The 18,653-nt window shown below is 40.3% G+C and overlaps 1 protein-coding gene across 8 annotated transcripts in view; it reads left to right on the top strand.

The window, feature by feature from the left end:
• Positions 1 to 834: 834 nt before the first annotated feature.
• Positions 835 to 18,653, top strand: part of SLC16A12 (solute carrier family 16 member 12) — a 108,030-nt gene continuing 90,211 nt past the window's right edge. For 4 of the 8 annotated variants that reach the window (XR_011559167.1, XR_011559166.1, XM_070752338.1 and 1 more), the window contains exon 1: positions 13,915 to 14,016. The gene's annotated coding sequence lies outside the window, so the exon portion shown is untranslated. Of the gene's footprint in view, positions 1,061 to 13,914; positions 14,017 to 18,653 lie in introns of those variants that run through there. The other 4 variants (XM_070752341.1, XM_070752339.1, XM_070752342.1 and 1 more) reach the window with 3 other exon arrangements.

Here is an 18,653-nt window from a genome sequence, read left to right as displayed (position 1 = left end):
GAGCAAACAGAGAATAGGAAAAAAACTTGCTCTTTCTGATGAAGATGATTGAAGGTGATGAAGATGATTGAAGGTGAAGGTTATTTCATTAGAAAGAGCACATTTTTTAAAATGCCGCCCTTCTCCTTAGACTCAGGGCAGCTTACAACATGTTAGCAATAGCACTTCTTGAGCCGGTGATGAGATTTGAACTGCTAACCTGAAGATCTAGCAGTCAGCTTTTAGTGGCCTGCAGTACAGCACTCTACCCACTGCACTAGCTCGGCTCTATATGTTGGTTTTATGATGGTTTCTTTTCAAATAAGGCTGCAAAGATCAGTCAAGTGACCCAGTAAGTAAGTAAGTAAGTAAGTAAGTAAGTAAGTAAGTAAGTAAGTAAGTAAGTAAGTAAGTAAGTAAGTAAGTAAGTAAGTAAGTAAGTAAGCAAGCAAGCAAGCAAGCAAGCAAGCAAGCAAGCAAGCAAGCAAGCAAGCAAGTAAGTAAGTAAGTGTCAGTCAGTCAGTCAGTCAGTCAGTCAGTCAGTCAGTCAGTCAATAAATCTATCTTTTTCTCCTGCAGTTCTGAACTGCAGAAGGCACAAGTGAAGGCGATGCCAGAGCCTTTAGCATTAGTTCGGGAGTTCAGGCTGCAGTTTGTGAATCCATGACGGAGACTCCCGAACGAGCTCCACCCGAGCCCTGAGGCGCCCTCCTCGGTGCTTCCCGCTCCTCAAAACTCCTTTTTCTCAATTAGGTTTCCCCCCTCCCTTCCTCCCCGCCCCCGATCCGGGTCCAGGCACGTGTCCCATCCCTGCTCTTCTGGAAATCCCTGCCCCCCCCCCCGAATAAGCCTGGCGGACAGAAGGAGGGAGGGAGGGAAGGAAGGATGGGAAGGGCCGGCTCTTCGCCCTGTTACTTTGATCCCGGGACCCCAGACGGTCGGCAGTCGCTTCGCAGGCGCCTCCAAGGTGGAGCTTTTTCCGGAGCCTGTCGGGCTCCCGCTTCCCTTCCCGGCGCGGAGTCGCTGCCGAAAAGGCATGACGGAGCCGCCGCAAACGAGGCTCCCGGGTGCGTCTCCACAGGTAGGGCGAAAGTAACGCTGAATGGAGCGCTTAGTAAAGGCGCGGGAAAGGTGGTCCCTCGCGTTACCGGCGGGTTCACACGCACCCTTTAGGATAGGACAGAAAGGCAACAGGTGCAGCGTCTCCAACAGGTGATGGTGACCGCGAGGGACCCGGGTGGTGGTGGGGGTGTTGATAGCTCTGGCAATGCTGAAGTTTTGGGGAGCCTTCCCGTGTTGAAGGAGCTTGGGCCAAAATGATCGATGATCGTGGGAATTGTACAAACGGGGTTTAATAGGTTGCGAGGGAATTAGAGGAATGATAGTGGCCCCGTTGCAATGAAAACTTTTCCTCCTCTTGCCCGCTGCAAAGTTTTTGCGGAAGTGAGTGCAGGATGGGGGTATAATACCAGGCATGCAGTTATGTTTTATATTATTTTTATAGCCACCCAGAATCTATTCGGAATCGGGCAGCATATAAATGCTATCTGTCAGCCGCCCCGAGTTTGCGGAGAGGGGCGGCATATAAATCCAATACTGTAAATCTAATCTAATCTGCCTGCCTACCTGCCTGCCTGCCTGCCTGCCTGCCTACCTACCTACCTACTTACTTATCTACCTACCTATCTATTAATAGCAATGGCACTTATATACCACTTTGCAGGGATCAGAATATCAACCCCCCCCCCCCAAACAATCTATTCCCTCAATCCTGAGCGGCTCAGGATTGAGGGAATTGAGCGGCTCAGGATTGAGGGAATTGAATGATGAGTTTGAGTAGCTGATGAAGAAGTTTGCTTGTTGAGGAGTTGTCTGGCGTTCCTACTGGGTGGACTGAGTCACTGGTGCTACAAAGTTAAGATCTGCCTATGAGAACCTACAACCAAGGATCCTGGTTAAGGAGACCAAGTCTGATATGCAGCAATCCAGATGAGCACCATAAACCAACCTGCTGTGGTAGACCTCCTCTAAATTTGGAGCCCAAAGGGTCTCTCCCTTGTTTTCTGAGACAGTTGGTAAAGCGACTACAGTGTTCCCTCAATTTTCACGGGGATGCATTCCAAGACCGCCCGCGAAAGTCAAATTTCTGCGAAGTAGAGATGCGGAAGTAAATACACTATTTTTGGCTATGAACAGTATCACAAGCCTTCCCTTAACACTTTAAACCCCTAAATTGCAATTTCCCATTCCCTTAACAACCATGTAGATTATTACTCACCATGTTTATTTATTAAAATTTATTAAAAAATATATTGATTAAAGGTGGACAAAAGTTTGGCGGGGAAAACCATGGTATAGGGGGGGAAAGCGCAAAGTATTTTTTAATTAATATTTTTGAAAAACCATGGTATAGACTTTTCGCAAAGTTCGAACCCACGAAAATCAAGAGAACACTGCACATCCAAGTGTTGCTGCATTATATCTCCCAGTTGTTGGTCATGTTGGTTGAGGGTTTCATAGTTTATCAGGCAGGTGATTACAGATTCCTACCCAGTTTATCTTCCTTTTTATCTTTCAAAACCTCCACTGCAGTTGGCATTGACCTAGTGCAACACTCCAGATTATGTAAAACGGGTCTTCATGGTCTGGTTTGGCAAGTTATGGGAATTGGCATCATTATTTTTATTCTAAAAATGAATCCTGCCTTCATAGTTTATTTTGGGAGTGTAATAGTGTTTTGTTAGGCCAAGCTTAGGGTGATAAGTTACCTTATGTTGTTGTTATTAAATGTTAAGAAATAAGCCCTAACACAAACTTTAATGTCTATGTTCATAGGACTGCAGCAATAAGACAGAGTAGTTGTCATAACTTTTAATCATCAATAAAACATTTAGAATTAATGAATAAAGACTGGAGGTAGTGCTTCTTTGCTTTCTCCTCAAATACACTTAGAATAACATGAGATTTGAATCAACTACAGTATGTGTCTCAAATATTATACTAGACTAGAGGAATGACATAGAAGATATTTAAGTGAGTAGATTTATCTGTACTCATGAAACACTCCTCTAAGGCATAATGTGACTTGTTTGTCTTATATAATCTATGATGTATTGATTACATTATGGTTTACTACTATGTGTGAACTCAACCTGTGTGAGTTAATTGGGGGAATGAGCCTTGATTTTTTTTTAAATTCTGCTTTACGTATTAAAGTTTTATGCTTGACCCAATAGGAAAAGATAAAGCTTGAATTCAAAATGTATTTTATTTGTATCATGCCTTTATTAGCTTTCCAATAGCTCAAAACATCAAACATAGGTAATACACCTTCTTCCTCCTGTTTTCCCCACAATAACCCTGTGTTGTGTTGAGAATGACTGAAGGGTGGTACTAAAATTCACAGTCTCCTGCTTTCTAGCCTGGCGTTTTAACCTCCAACTGAACTGGTCCTCAGTTTTAATGGGTGGCATGGAACTTGATAATAATTAGTCATATATGGCATGCGGTTGCATGTTGTTATTCCAGACTCCCCAAATTCACAATCAGCCAGACTCAGCATATTTAGAATACATCAGTTTATGGAAAGCTGCTGTATATATTAAGGCAGAATAGAATAGTATAGAATAGAGTAGAGTAGAGTAGAGTAGAACAGAATAGAATTTTTGATTTGCCGTGTGATTGGACACATAAGGAATTTGTCTTGGTACATATCCTCTCAGTGTACATAAAAGAAAAGATATGTTTGTCTATAATCATAAGGTACAACACCTAATGATAGTCCAGGTACAAATAAGCAATCAAATCATATTAGGAACCAATCAATATAAATTGTAAGGATGCAAGCAACAAAATTAGTCATACAGTCATTAGTGGGAGGAGATGGGTGATGGGAACAATGAGAAAATTAATAGTAGTGCAGACTTAGTAAATAGTTTGACAGTGTTGAGGGAGATATTTGTTTATAATTTGTTTATAATTGTTATAATGTTTATAATTGTTTATAATGCTGAAATGCAACTTCAATCTCATTATTTCTCCTTGGCTCACTTGCACAATCCTTTCACACATGAACTTCAGGTGATTAAACAATGGTATAAGATGGATGTACTTTTCCCATTCATGAAGGAAAAATTGAACTCTTGGAATTGGAAGTAAACAAAACTTTTGTTCAAAATCTCCTCACCAGATACATATGATCTACCCACTAGTGTGACTGCTGGGAATTCATACTGAAGGATTTTGGGAGTTGAAGTCCGTGCATCTTAAAATTGCTAAGGTTGTGAAACATTGGTATAGACCAGGGGTGGGCTGGCTTTAAGCAACATCTTTAAGTTGCGAACTAGTAATAGGAGTTACTTCCCTGAACTAGGGAGTGTCTTGAAATGAATGAATAAATAAATAAATAAAATGGATTGATTATGTGTCATCAAGTTACTATCAACTCTTGATACTGACTTGATTTTAGACTTTCTCCAGGAAAATCTCTGCCCAGACTGGTCCTACAAATTTTCAAACTGTTTACTAGACTTCTTAATCGGCTTTAAGCAAACATGCATTCCTGAATCTCTTTCAAGCTAGGATTTAAGAAGGTTTATTCCCCAAGGAAATATTTGCCTTGTTTGCCTTGCTTGAGTACAAATCGACAGCCTTCGTTTTAGACTGATTTATTAGAATTGTAAGGTGTGTGTGTATGGATGGGTGTGTATGAAGAATATCAGGCAGCCACCCTGTGTTGAGGATGCAATGTGATAGAAGCCTTCTTTGTTTATAGTCAAGAATTTGTGCCTCACTCACACTCCCCGCTGACCACCCTCTCCTTCCCCTTCGAGCATTCTTGATGTCTGAGCAAACTTCAAAGAGAGAACCAGCAGGATGGATGGAAGGCAGGGCCACTTTTGTTTGAAGAAAGGCATGAAGAAGGAGAAATGGTTTTCTGAATGTTGTTCCACACAGAGGAAAGTCAGGACTGGCCTGTAGGAAGATCATAGGCAAGCGAAGGAGGATGGCTCTTCAAATCCTGTCTGTAGTTCAGCCAAAAAAGGAACATTGCTAGGTACAACTTGCAGAGGTCTGCATGAAAAACTGGGGGAGTATCAACCTTCTTCCTTAAGTCATTTGTCAAAGTGAGAGGCTTCCTTTGCTATTGTCAAGGAGGCATATTGGGCAGAAACAGATCTGAGCCAGCATGTGACATATTTTTATGCAGAAAAGCTCCTGCTGCAGTTAAGAGCATCATAAAACTGGGAATGGAAAACTTTTTTTGCAGCTGCTCTAATACTGGAGGTTGTCCTCAAGGTGGACAGATTAATAACTAACCTTTCAGAGGCGGTTGTGCTCTTCATACAATGTTTTCATCTTATCAGTATAATTTCATGAAAAGAAGGACAGAACGTACTTTCCTGTAAATTCAATGGGCCTATCCAACTGCATTTGTTTGGCTCACACACAAAAGAGACACCACTCGGGAATTTTGTGTTTGATTTTGAAAGGCTTAGGGCTGACCTTTTCCTGCATTTTAATTGAGTTGATTAGACTTCAATTTTTTTTCTGGAAAGGCAACAGTTTCCTGTATTGCATTAAACTGGGAGTCCTAGAACTGGATGGCAGAAGTTGGGGCAGCAAAGAGATTTAGAAAAATGTAGCTCCTTGTTGCCATCTAAGTGGTCCTCTTGGTTTTTGTAAGCTTAAATGTGTTAACTTTACATTGGCCTAGAACAGTGCTTCTCAATTATTTTCTGTTACGTGCCCCCTCCAACTCTCCGCTGGGACGATTGTTTGCAATATTTGGCACTGAAAAAAAATCAAGCAGCTTATCAGCATGATTGAGGTGTAATGTGTTTAAGTGACATCTCAATGTATTTGGCTTCATGCTGTCTACTGCCAATATTTTTAAACACAGTAAACATACTAGTCTTTCCTCATCTCCCATCGTAGTCACAGTGAAGCCAAGCGCTGCACATGCTTCATCATAGTTCCTCATCTTAGCTTTTAGGAGACTTACATTTCTCTCATTATCTCCATCTCTCTCCTCCTTTCTTTTCTTCCCTAGTAAACATTTTTCCCTGGTGTCTCTTAAGGGTTTGTTATCTGCACTTCATATATCTTGCTCTGTGCTGTGTTCTATTCCCCCCCCCACTCTCTGGGACAAAAAAACCACATTTCCCCGGGGTTACAAACCACCCCGGGATCGCTCTGCGCCTCCCCCAGGGGCCCCCGCCCCACTATTTGAGAAGCACTGAACTAGAAGCTGGAAATATTTCTACAGCTGGGGCCTTAGATTTCCATTTTTAAAATTTGTAGGGGACTCTAATAGTCTCAGAGGGTCTGAATTATGGTTTGGTTTTTTTGTTTTTTCTTTTGTTCTCTGTACATGCCCTGGACAGCTTTTTGATAAGTGGGGTGGTGGTGATGTCTCAAAAATTCTATATAACCATAGAACATGAGACTAAATTGTACTTGTTATATTTTTAAGGCAATTAATTGCTCAGAAAGAAACACAAGTAGAATGATTCTAAAAATTCCAAGAGACCACTTGAGTGACTTGCTGGCATAAAGATGTTTACTGTAATGATTTGATTGGAATAACAAGCAGGCCTGCATGGATCACCTTTTCCTAGTAGTTCAATAAATTATTTCTTCCCTGCAGAGTAAGTGAAGGAACACTTCCTTTATTGTTGGCAAATTACTTAGACAATGAAATTAATAAAGCCTGGCAAGATTAAAGAGCTGCTCTAAAAGTCATTTGCCTTCATTATAAGTAAACCACTGATTATAAAATGCATGTCCATTCTTTGAAATTTATTTTCTGAAAATAAGTCCTTGCTTTACAATATTTGCAGCCATAATTATTTTACAATAATTTATATTATATCAGCTGATGATTTACTGTTGTTATTCAGAGACTGCTGTGTCCTAAATGCTTAGGCAAATCTCCATAAAAGGTGATCATTTTTAAATACCATATTTTTGGACTATAAGATGCACCAGTGTATTAGGTGCACCAAGATTTCAAAGAGGTAAGTAAGGAAAAAAGGTTTTTCTTCTCCCTGGCCTCCAGAAGCTCTCTGCAAGTCTCCCAATCCCTCTCCACATCCTGTTTTTCTCAAACACAGACCCGGTTTTTCAACTATTTTATGAAAAATGGGGCACGCAGAGAGTTTGGGAAGCCTGCAGAATTTCCTGGGGCCCGGGGGATGGCAAACATTTCCCCGTTTTTGCAAAAAATGGCCCATTTTTCGACAATATTTTTTGCAAAAGTGGGGTGCGCAGAGGGTTTGGGAGGCCTGCAGAGTGCTCCTGGGGGCAATATGCTGACTCTGTTAACTGCTTAGAAAGGATTGTAAAGCACTGCTGAATGTTATATACTGTAAGTCTAATGCAATTGCTGTTGATAGAGAATGGCTCAAGTTTGAAATATTTATTTATAACTCTGCAGAACTATAAATAGCAGAACTATATAATGCAGAACTATAAACTATAAATAACTCTGCAGAACTATAAATTGGGATTCATAGAATAAAGGTCAGCAATACACCGTGGTTGTTCTAAAACTTGCTAGTACATTTATTTGGATATTTCCTACTTTTGGAAATATGATGCTTACTTTTAAAATCAAACTTCTTATGCAATTGCCCAACTGGCAATTGCTCAAAAACAGAAGAATTTTCTATTGATGCCTGATATAATTTTCTATTGATGCCTGATATGAATCATCTCTCTCTCTCTTTAAAAAAGTTAATGAATAGGAAACTCCTGTATTTGCTGTTTATTGTCCTGGCCTCCTCTATACATGAAAGTGTGTGGGAATATTTGAGAAAGCAGGTTTCAACTGCTAGTATTTAAAAAAAATATGATTGCACATTGCTGTAGTCATGAGGTAATGGAAAGGATCCAGGGAGTTATTATTATTTTTATTAAATAAATGATGGAACAAAGCTAACTGCATTGACCTTAAACGACTTTGCCTCAATTTTTGCTTCACTGCTGTGTGTCTACCAAACACCCTGCCTTGATTAGTTTCTGGAAATGGGTTAGGAAGCAGCAGTGTTCGTTTATGTCCTGTTTCAACTTCTGTACTGTGGAAGCTTTGTTCTGGATGTGCCTGTGAGTCTGCATGCTTGTGTTTGTATAGGTAGTCCTCAACTTATGACTGCAATTGAACCCAAAATTTATGTGGTTAATTTTTGCCTCATTTTACGACTTTTCTTGCTAGCTTTGTTTAGTGAATCACTGCAGTTGTTAAGTGAATCTGGTTTCTGCATTGCATTCATCTATCTATCTATCTATCTATCTATCTATCTATCTATCTATCTATCTATCTATCTATCTATTCAATTTTTTTTAATGCCGCCCTTCTCCTTAGACTCAGGGTGGCTTACAACATGTTTAGCAATAGCACTTTTTAACAGCCGGCATATTGCCCCCACAATCTGGGTCCTCATTTTACCCACCTCGGAAGGATGGAAGGCTGTTGAAATTTGAACCGCTGACCTTCAGATCTACAGTCAGCTTCAGTGGCCTGCAGTACAGCACTCTACCTGCTGCCCCCCCTTGGCTCTGTTAGATAGTTGCAAAAACATGACTTTTCTTGTTAGATGGTTGCAAAAAGGGATCACATGACTCCAGGACGCTGCAACCGTCATAAATGCAAATCAGTTTTCAAGTATCCAAATGTAAATCATGTTGGGGGATGAAATCACCATGGGGATGATACAACAGTCATAAGTGTAAAAAACGGCCGCAAGTCTCTTTTTTCAGTGCCGTGTAACTTTGAATGGGAGGAATTCTATTCTATACATTATCCTTGTTTGAATTTTCAGTGTAGTTTGTCCAAAAATTAGTGAAATGTAAGGGATACATGGCATTCTTCTTGTTTCTCCAATTTCCTACAACTTGTGTTAAAATTGTGCTAAAGTAACTCAGCCTTGCTTGAGCCTGATGTCAACCAGCTGGAAATTTTTAGAGGTATAGTCTAAACATATCTCGAAGGCTCCAGGCTAGGAGAAAACCAAAGGAATTTAGGGCTGTATTTTATTAAAGTCATCAAGTACAAAGGCTTCAGACCAAATGTTGAAATTTCTTGAGAAGATAACACAAATGAATATAGTTGATGGCAAAGGCAAAACCTGGACTCAGTATTTTGTTGTTGACTATTATGTGTACATAAAATGAATTTCCATCTTCATCTTTAGACCCATGAAGAATTACCCGCTCTTTTCCCATTTGGGAAATGGAGCTAGAGCAGGGGTGGGTTCCAATTTTTTTTACTGCCATGTGGCGTGGGTTATTTTGTGGGTGTGGCTTGATAGTCATGTGATGGTAGGCATGGCTTTGTGGTCATATGGCTAGGTGGAGTGATTTGCCAGTCATGTGACCTGGTAGGGGTGGCTTTGCGGTCGTGGGACTTGGTGGGGATTGCTGAGTGACCATGTTGAGTCACTCACGTCAAGGGTTAGGGTTAGAGTGCCTGGCCTCTTCTCTCCTCAGAGGTTACAATTTCCCTGTCTATTTACTATTACTGAACATCCAAAATATACTATTTAATCCTATGTATGTATGCCATATGTGTACATAGCATATTATGCACAGGCACACAAAAAGATACATTATTTACTGTATAACCTCTGTATGTACACACACACACACACACACACACACACACACACTTCTTCTAAAACTACACATTCAACTTCACTTACTGCATTTTGAAAAATACACCCAGAATCCACTTTCTACCACACAGAAAAAGCCAAACTCATATGCGAATGGGACGGGGTAGAGTTTCAATCTTCTGGTCCCAGAAATGCTCATGGATTTGGTCCAACTCTCTGTCTTGAGAATCCACCTTAGTAATTTATGGTTGCAACCACTCTGTTCGTTCTTGAAGTGTCTTTATGTGACACCATCCCCTTAAACTCAGCATGTGGGACGAATAGAGAGTTCATATCTTGAACAGTTACTAGCCAGTAATCTGAGAACGATGATAATAAAAAGGATGTTTATTAACAAGAAGAATGAACTCTGTCATGCCAAGTTCTGGTCTTTTGACAGAAAAGCTGTGATTGAAGAGCTAGAACAAAAGGACAAAAGGACAATTTCTTTCTTTTCTATTTTTTAAAAGAAAGGCAATTAAAAAGGTAAATGTAAAATTATTTTGAAGTTTTGTACCAAATAGTTGTAATGCCAATAAGTTACAAGATAATAAAATAAGGCGTTTAAGTGTAACTGAATGACAAATAAAAAATAAACCTTTTCTAATACACTGTGAAGGAGATATGCTGTCCAAAGATCCCAAGATCGTAGTTTAATATTTGTTGTTTTGTGTGGCGTAGGTACAAAAATCTCAGTCAGCTAGTGGACATACATTCAAATGAAATTCTGAGGAAAAAATACTAGCTAAACTTGCTTATGTGAATCTGATATCCTGCCAGAGAATTGTGCAGTCATTTTTTCAAATGGAGTCAGAGACACTGACAAGAACTTTTCTACTGCGGCTTGACTTCCTGGCTCCAATCCTCCCCCGCAGGGAGGCGGAACCAGTCGGTGGTTCCGCCCCAGGTGGTTCCGCCCCAGACGCCCAGATGGAGGCTCTTGACAGGATTGCGCCGTTGCGACCTCTCTGAGGCACTAGACCCCGTAGAGCTCCTTGGTTTACTGAGGAGCTCCGGGAGTTGAAACGCCAGAAGAGATGTCTAGAGAAGCGATGGAGGAAGAGTAAGTCCGAATCTGACCGAACACTTGCAAGTGCTCATATTAAGACTTACAAAGTGGCATTCAAGACGGCAAGATGCGCGTATCACGCCGCCTTGATTGCATCAGTGAAATCTCGCATGGCTGCTCTGTTTAGGGTGATCTGCTCCCTTCTTAACCAGGGGGGAATTGGGGAGTCCTTGCAGAGCGGTGCCGAGGATTTTAACACATTTTTCGCTGATAAAATCGCTCTGATCTGGGCGGACCTCGACTCCAATTGAGTAACAGAGTCGACTGACAACGAGTCAGTCGAGGTGACTGGGGCCCGTCCTTGTCCATCTGTCTGGGAAGAGTTTGATCTGGTGACACCTGATGAAGTGGGCAAGGCCATTGGAGCTGTGAGTTCTGCCACCTGTTTACTGGATCTGTGTCCCTCCTGGCTGGTTTAGGCCAGCAGGGAGGTGACATGGAGCTGGGTCCAGGAGAATGTCAATGCTTCTTTGGGGAGGGGTCCTTTCTGCCTCCCTACAAGGAGGCACTTGTTTGCCCCCTCCTCAAGAAGCCTTCCCTGGACCCAGCCATTCTCAACAACTGTCGCCCAGTCTCCAACCTTCCCTTTATGGGGAAGGTTGTTGAGAAGGTGGTGGCGCTCCAGCTCCAGCGGTCCTTGGAAGAAGCCGATTATCTAAGCCCTCGACAGTCGGGTTTCAGGCCCGGTTACAGCATGGAAACTGCTTTGATCACGTTGATAGATAATCTCTGGCGGGCCCGGGACAGGGGGTAATCTTCTGTCCTGGTGCTTCTCGACCTCTCAGCGGCTTTCGATACCATCGACCATGGTATCCTTCTGCGCCGGCTGAAGGGGTTGGGAGTGGGAGGCACTGTCCTTCAGTGGGTCTCCTCCTACCTCTCCGGTCGGTTACAGTCAGTGTTAGTGGGGGGGGGGGAAGAGTTTGACCTCTAGGTCTCTCCCTTGTGGGGTGCCTCAGGGGTTGGTCTCCTCCCCCCTGCTATTTAATATCTACATGAAACCGCTGGGCGAGATCATCCAGGGGCATGGGGTGAGGTATCATCAGTACGCTGATGATATCTGTTCTATCGAACTCTCTGGCAGAATCCTCCCGAAAATTCACAGATACAAATTTCAGACACACACACGTTTGAAAATTCAAAACAATGTTCTTTATACCGAAAATGCAAATAAACTAAGCACTCTTTTTGTATAGCAAAGAGCATTTGTCTCCAAACAAACTGGTAATTTGTACAATTCCCTTATCAGTTCTGAGATACTTAGCTTGCAGCTGTGAGGTAATTCACAGTCCTTCTTTCACAAAGTGAAACACACTTTGCTCTGGTTTAGTTTCAAAGTGGGGAAAAATCAGTACACAAAGGTCGAAGTCAGCAAGGTAGGCACGAAACACAACAATCAGATAAACCTCCACAATGGCCAAACCCACAGGCTGCTCTTTACCACAGCCGCACCCAACCACAGGTGGCCTCATTTTCTTTGATAATAATCTCTCAGTTGTTGCTGCCTATGCATCGCTCTCTGCATACGTGGCTGTATCATTAACTCTTGTTCCGAATCCAGGGAGGAGCTAGATAATTGATCTCCTTCTGAGCTGTCTGCCACACTCTCCTCCTCCCTGTCACTCCTGTCTTCTTGGTCAGAGGAGCCTTCATCAGCAGATTCCACCAGGAGCAAAACAGGCCTGCGGCATGTGGATGTCTCCCCCACATCCGGGGCAGGAGATGGGCCAGAGCTAACCACAACAATATCCAGCTGTACATCTCCACCCCATGTCCAGTCAGCGAAGCAGTGGAAGTGATGTGCCAGTGCCTGGAGGCTTTGGGGTCTGAATGGGTGTCAACAGACTCAAGCTCAAACCTGATAAGATGGAGTGGCTGTGGGTTTTGCCTCCCAAGGACAATTCCATCTGTCCATCCATCACTCTGGGGGGGAATTATTGACCCCCTCAGAGAGGGTCCGCAACTTGGGCATCCTCCTCGATCCACATTTAACATTAGAGAACTATCTTTCAGCTGTGGTGAGGGGGGCTTTTCCCAGGTTCGTCTGGTGCACCAGGTGCAGCCCTATTTGGACCAGGAGTCATTGCTCACAGTCACTCATGCCCTCATCACCTCGAAGTTCGACTACTGTAACGCTCTCTACATGGGGCTACCTTTGAAGAGTGTTCGGAAACTTCAGATCGTGCAAAATGCAGCTGCGAGAGCAATCATGGGCTTCCCTAGGTATGCCCATGTCACACCAATACTCCGCAGTCTGCATTGGTTCCCGATCAGTTTCCGGTCACAATTCAAAGTGTTGGTTATGACCTATAAAGTCCTTTATGGCATCGGGCCATAAAGACTGCCTTCTGCCACACGAATCCCAGTGACCGATTAGGTCCCACAGAGTTGGCCTTCTCCGGGTCCTGTTGACTAAACAATGTTGTCTGGCGGGGACCCAGGGGAAGAGCCTTCTCTGTGGCTGCCCCGACCCTCTGGAACCAGCTACCCCCAGAGATTAGGATTGCCCCCACCCTCCTTGCCTTTTGCAAACTCCTTAAAACCCACCTCTGCTGTTAGGCATGGGGGAATTGAGACATTTCCCCCCCTCAGGCCTATATAGTTTTATGTATGGTATGCTTGTGTTGTATGTTCTTTTAAATAATGGGTTTTTAGATTTTAAATATTAGCTTTGTTCTTTGTATATTGTTTTATTAGTGTTGTGAGCTGCCCCGAGTCTGCGGAGAGGGGCGGCATACAAATCTAATAAATAAAAAAAATATAAAATAAATAAATTAAAGAGAATGAAGTCTGCCTGTGATTGCATATAATTCAGAGCTACAGCTTGTTTTATGTATTGTCTGTTGGGTTTGTCAGAACCTAATAAAACATTTCATTTCTTAGCATCATATCTAAACCAGGTCACTCTGTTCCTCCAAGATAAATCTAACTTCCTTGTTCCCTCTCCTCCTTGACATTTGTCTTGATAGTGAGTTTAAAAGAAGTTAAAGTTTTGCTTTTCATCATTGCCGCTGACAATGAAAGCATTATCCAAACATGGTTTTTGGAACTCTTAAAATTAGAAATGGTAACTTTCCAATATTTGCATTGCCTTCTGTTAGTACTGTGTGTATAACTAGTTGGGTTTTCCAATATATAACTTAAGCCAGCAATGTATGGTTTAAGGAATTAGCATACTACTGCTTTAAGAGCTGGTGTTGTAATCAGCTATAAGAGGGAGTCAGCAGTGTCTCTTTTTCTTGGAGCTTAGAGCTTTGAGACTCTCCCTGATATCTCTCTGATTCTATACTGGTTTGTCTACATTACTATTCCATTGTAAGGACTACTGTGTGTAGTAAGAACTATGTGTACTAATGTTGTCCTGTATATGTTTTGAGTAAGACTTGCATTGTATATGTATTGAGAATATTGATTGCTGCATTGTGAATAACTAGGACTGTTATTGACTACGATATTTGTCTAATGTAAATAATATTGATAAAGTTAATGTATGTGGTCTGGTTATTTGAAAGTACTGCTCATATCTCTGGGATATTAGCTGGCTATCCTCCATCTCCACATTTTTCCTCTGTGCAGGGGTAGCACAGCTTACTCCTTAACACCTAATACCCTCTTTTGTTTTTATCCAAATTTGATAGTTGAATATCTTTTTTTTAAAAGTTCTTTATTTTTGTCCATATTGCTAAAACATACATGACAACACATATACCTTCAATATCAATCCATCGATTATATAATCTCTTATAATAAACTAATAATATAACCTAAATCACATTTCAAATTCCAGCAGTTCAGTCTGTCCAAGAATTTACTTCAAATAGCTAATTTTTATTATATTAAATGACAGACTAGACAACTTTTCTCATTTTTCTTTTCTTGTGATCACAATCGTAAATCTTTATTTCTATTTCCATTCTATTCTAATTTAAGTTCCGGTATATCTTACTAATTTATCTAATGCTGCCTATTTTTGTCATCCAGGTTATAGCAATCATATTTCTCATTTCCTTCTATCCTATTTATATTAAATTAATATTAAAAAACTTTTATCTATATTCTTTTTCAAACCATTCATAGAATTTCACCTAAACTTTGTAAAACTCCGAGTCCTATTTGTCTTTAATTTTCATTGTCAATCTATTCATCTCTGCACAGTCCATTGTCTTCTTAAATTGTTCTCTCTCGGTTGGTATTCTATTCAATTTCTACTTTTGAGCATATGCTATTCTGGTGGCCGTTACTATGTGTATAATAAGATATCTTTCTTCTAAAACGTATCTAATTTATAAAAAATAAAAAATAGATAGTTGAATACCTTAAGATTCATTATCACTGGAGGACAATTTGAGTGATCTGTTTCATCCTGTCTTTATGAAAAGAGATATGGTCAGAAGCTTGTTGCTTCTGACTTTGTGAAAAGGACTGACATGTTTAGGAAACTTTTGAAAAATTGCATCAAAGTGGGATTATTGCAGATAGTGACAATTATGTTGCAGACAAGATGTTAGGCTTACTAACATACCCCTCTTAGGTATGTTTCTCCTCCTCCAAACCCTGCAAATTACTTGAAAGTTTAACATATATTATGTTTTCTGAACATCATTCATCTTACTTTTTAAAAAATTGCCACTTTTACTGTTCAACTTGATATGAAGCAGTTAAACTGACTATTTAAAAAAATAAAGCCCATAGTAATATTTTCCTGAGAAATGTGTTATGAGGACATAGGCTGTCTGCAGTAAGACACATTATTGACATTTCAGCTTTAGTTTTTTAATGGCATGATGAGTGGATTAAATGGCAAATGGCATTTCATGAAGAAAAACTTTGCTAAAAGTTTATCCTGGCTTGATGGCACATGTTAGTTAATACAGTGGTTCCCAACCTTTTCTTTACTATGGGCCCCCTTTAAATACCTTTTGTGGCCACAGACCATGGCCACAGTCTCCCAAGACTTAACTCAAGTTTTAAATCATAATATTTCTTCAAGTCTTCATGGAACTCCAACCTGCAGACCACAGATTGAGAATCACTGAATTAATAAATATATACATTCAAGTTTCAATTTAAAAACTACAGTACAGTTACTGTTTCTAAGTTATAGTTGAAGATAACAAAATTGTGATGAACTTTTAAAATAATAATAATAATAATAATTAATAATAATTAATAATAATAATAATAATAATGAGAAATGGCATGACAGGCTGAAAAAAGAAATCAAGAGTCCTAGTGGACAACCACTTAAATACGAGCCAGCAGTGTGCAGCAGCTGCCAAAAAAGCCAACACAGTTCTAGGCTGCATTAACAGAGGGATAGAATCAAGATCACATGAAGTGTTAATGCCACTTTATAAGGCCTTGGTTTTGGAATACTGCATTCAGTTTTGGTCGCCACAATGCAAAAAGATATTGAGACTCTAGAAAAAGTGCAGAGAAGAGCGACAAAGAGGATTGGGGACTGGAGGCTAAAACATATGAAGAATGGTAGCAGGAACTGGGCATGGCTAGTTTAATGAAAAGAAGGACCAGGGAGAGACATGAGAGCAGTGTTCCAATATCAGGGGTTGCCATAAAGAAGAAAGAGTCAACCTATTCTCCAAAGCACCTGATTGTAGAACAAGAAGCAATGGGTAGAAACTAAACAAGGAGAGAAGTAACTTAGAACTAAGGAGAAATTTCCTGACAGTCAGAATGGTTGATCAGTGGAATAGCTTACCTCCAGAAGTTGTGAATGCCCCAACATTGGAAGTTTTAAAGCAGATGTTGGATAACCATCTGTCTGAAGTAATGTTGGGTTTCCTGCCTAAGCAAGGGGTTGGACTAGAAGACCTCCAAGGTCCCTTCCAACTCTGTTGTTATTATTATTAAATCTGATTTCTTTTAATCAGATATTTGCCCCTCTGTTTTGATTTCCAACCATTGTTTGGTCAGTAGACCTACTCAAGGATTCTCACAATTTCCTGATCACTCATCCAACGTATGTGTCCAAATGCAGCTGCTAGCATAGACCTGCCTCTTTTAGTCCATTTTTCAATGGGAGGATTACATAGAGGCGTGTCATTCATAAACATGGCAAGGATGCAATACCACAGCGTTAGCCTTATGTGGTCTCATGTAATCTGAATCATCCAGCACATTTGTCCTTAAATGTCAGTGCAAGAGGTGTCGTGAAAGAGCTGAATAAGTGCTTGAAACAAGATATTTGTAAGCCCTGCATGGCAACTCTGTTTAGTTCCCAAACTGATTTATTTTTCATAAAGTCAGATAATACAATTAGTCCTCAACTTACAACAGTTTGGTTAGTGGCCATTTGAACACTGAAAAAAGTGACTTATGACCGCTTTTCACACTTATGACCTTTGCAGCGTCCCATGGTCATGGGATTAAAATATAAATACTTGGCACCTGACTCCATATTTGTGACTTGCTGTATTCTGGGGTCATGTAATCTCCTTTTGTGACCTTCTGATAAGCAAAGTCAATGGGGAAGCCAGATTCACTTAACAATCGTATTACACACTTAATGGCTGCTGTGATTGACTTAACAGCTGTTGCAAGATAGGTCTTAAAAGCAGAGAAAACTCACTTTAAGAAATGTTGGGTTCAATTGTGTTCGTAAGTCAAAGACTGCCTGTGTGAATAAAAAATGAGGGCTCTGAGCTTTATACCATCCTGGGACAGTTTCCTCTGCTACCTTTCTCCTCAGTATTGCATATGGGTAAGAAGCAATCAAAGATCATCAATAAATAGATTCCAGTTCCCAGCATTCATAGGAGAAAGTTATACTGCTGTATAAAATTGCTGGCTTAATACTTTTTTGAGGCTGAGAGTGTTTCAGGTTACATGGAAATCATGATGTGCAATTAGCTCATGACTCAGATAAAAATTTGCCAGGAATCCTGAAGCACACCCTTGTTTGCCTCTTTTGCAATTTTCTTATTGGCAACTGTTGGCTGTTAAGTTGATATACCTTCAAAAGAACATTGTTGACGATTCAGATTTGTAAGTAAAAATAGAAGGAAAACAAGGAGACTTCATCATCATTATTTTTTAAATTTTATTTTTATTGTTCTTTATCTTTAAACATCATAACATTTTTTCTCACAAATCCACATCCAAATTTCATATTTTAAATTTACATATCTATTTACAATATATCATGTATTTCCATTGCCACGATTCTGAGTCTTTTCCACACTGTCACACTGTTTTTTTCTTATTTTTCCCATCCAGTTATACCATTTCGTCCAAACTTGATAATAGTCCGACTCATCTAGTCCTTTTCAATTCTATTGTCAATTTGTCCATTTCTGCACACTTGTATATCTTATCAATCAATACATTTTCTACTGGAGATTTGTCATCCTTTCAATATTGAGCATATGCAATTTTTGCTGCAGTAATGATGTGTAATGATAAATATCTTATATCCTTTGGTTGTTGCTTTCTTATTATGCCTAGTAAAAAGAATTCGGAGTACATTCCATCTGTCTTCCTGTAATCTGCTGTAACCAATCATGAATCTTTTTCCAGTACTTCTTAGCTTATTTTGTTCTTCTCTGTTCTGCCTTCTGTAAAAAGAAGAAATGATTGAGAACGATCTTTAACACATAATGTTGAACTCTGGTTTAATGCTGTTGGAATGAATCTGAATGAATTTTGGACTGGAAATATTAGGTTCTCTTTCTTGCTGGGTCTTTCCTTGAACAAAATTTGGATACACACATTGACCTATGCCAGTTTTAAAACATATTAAAATGACTAGGTCGTGCTTTGGTGACTTTACATGGCATATAGAAGTAAATCATAGATTCTGTTAAACCAAGAAACTATGCTAGGACTGAATGCAATGTGTCTACTAGTCCCAAATCTGATGAATGCAACAAACAATTTCAAATGATGGCTGTTGTTCCTTTGGGTATTTTACAAAACCACCATTGATATTGTTC

Source organism: Erythrolamprus reginae, chromosome 5 (assembly GCF_031021105.1).
Source record: "Erythrolamprus reginae isolate rEryReg1 chromosome 5, rEryReg1.hap1, whole genome shotgun sequence".
Classification (NCBI taxonomy): Eukaryota; Metazoa; Chordata; class Lepidosauria; order Squamata; family Dipsadidae; genus Erythrolamprus; species Erythrolamprus reginae.
Note: the sequence above shows the minus strand (reverse complement) of the source record. Positions and strands in the feature narration are given on the sequence as shown.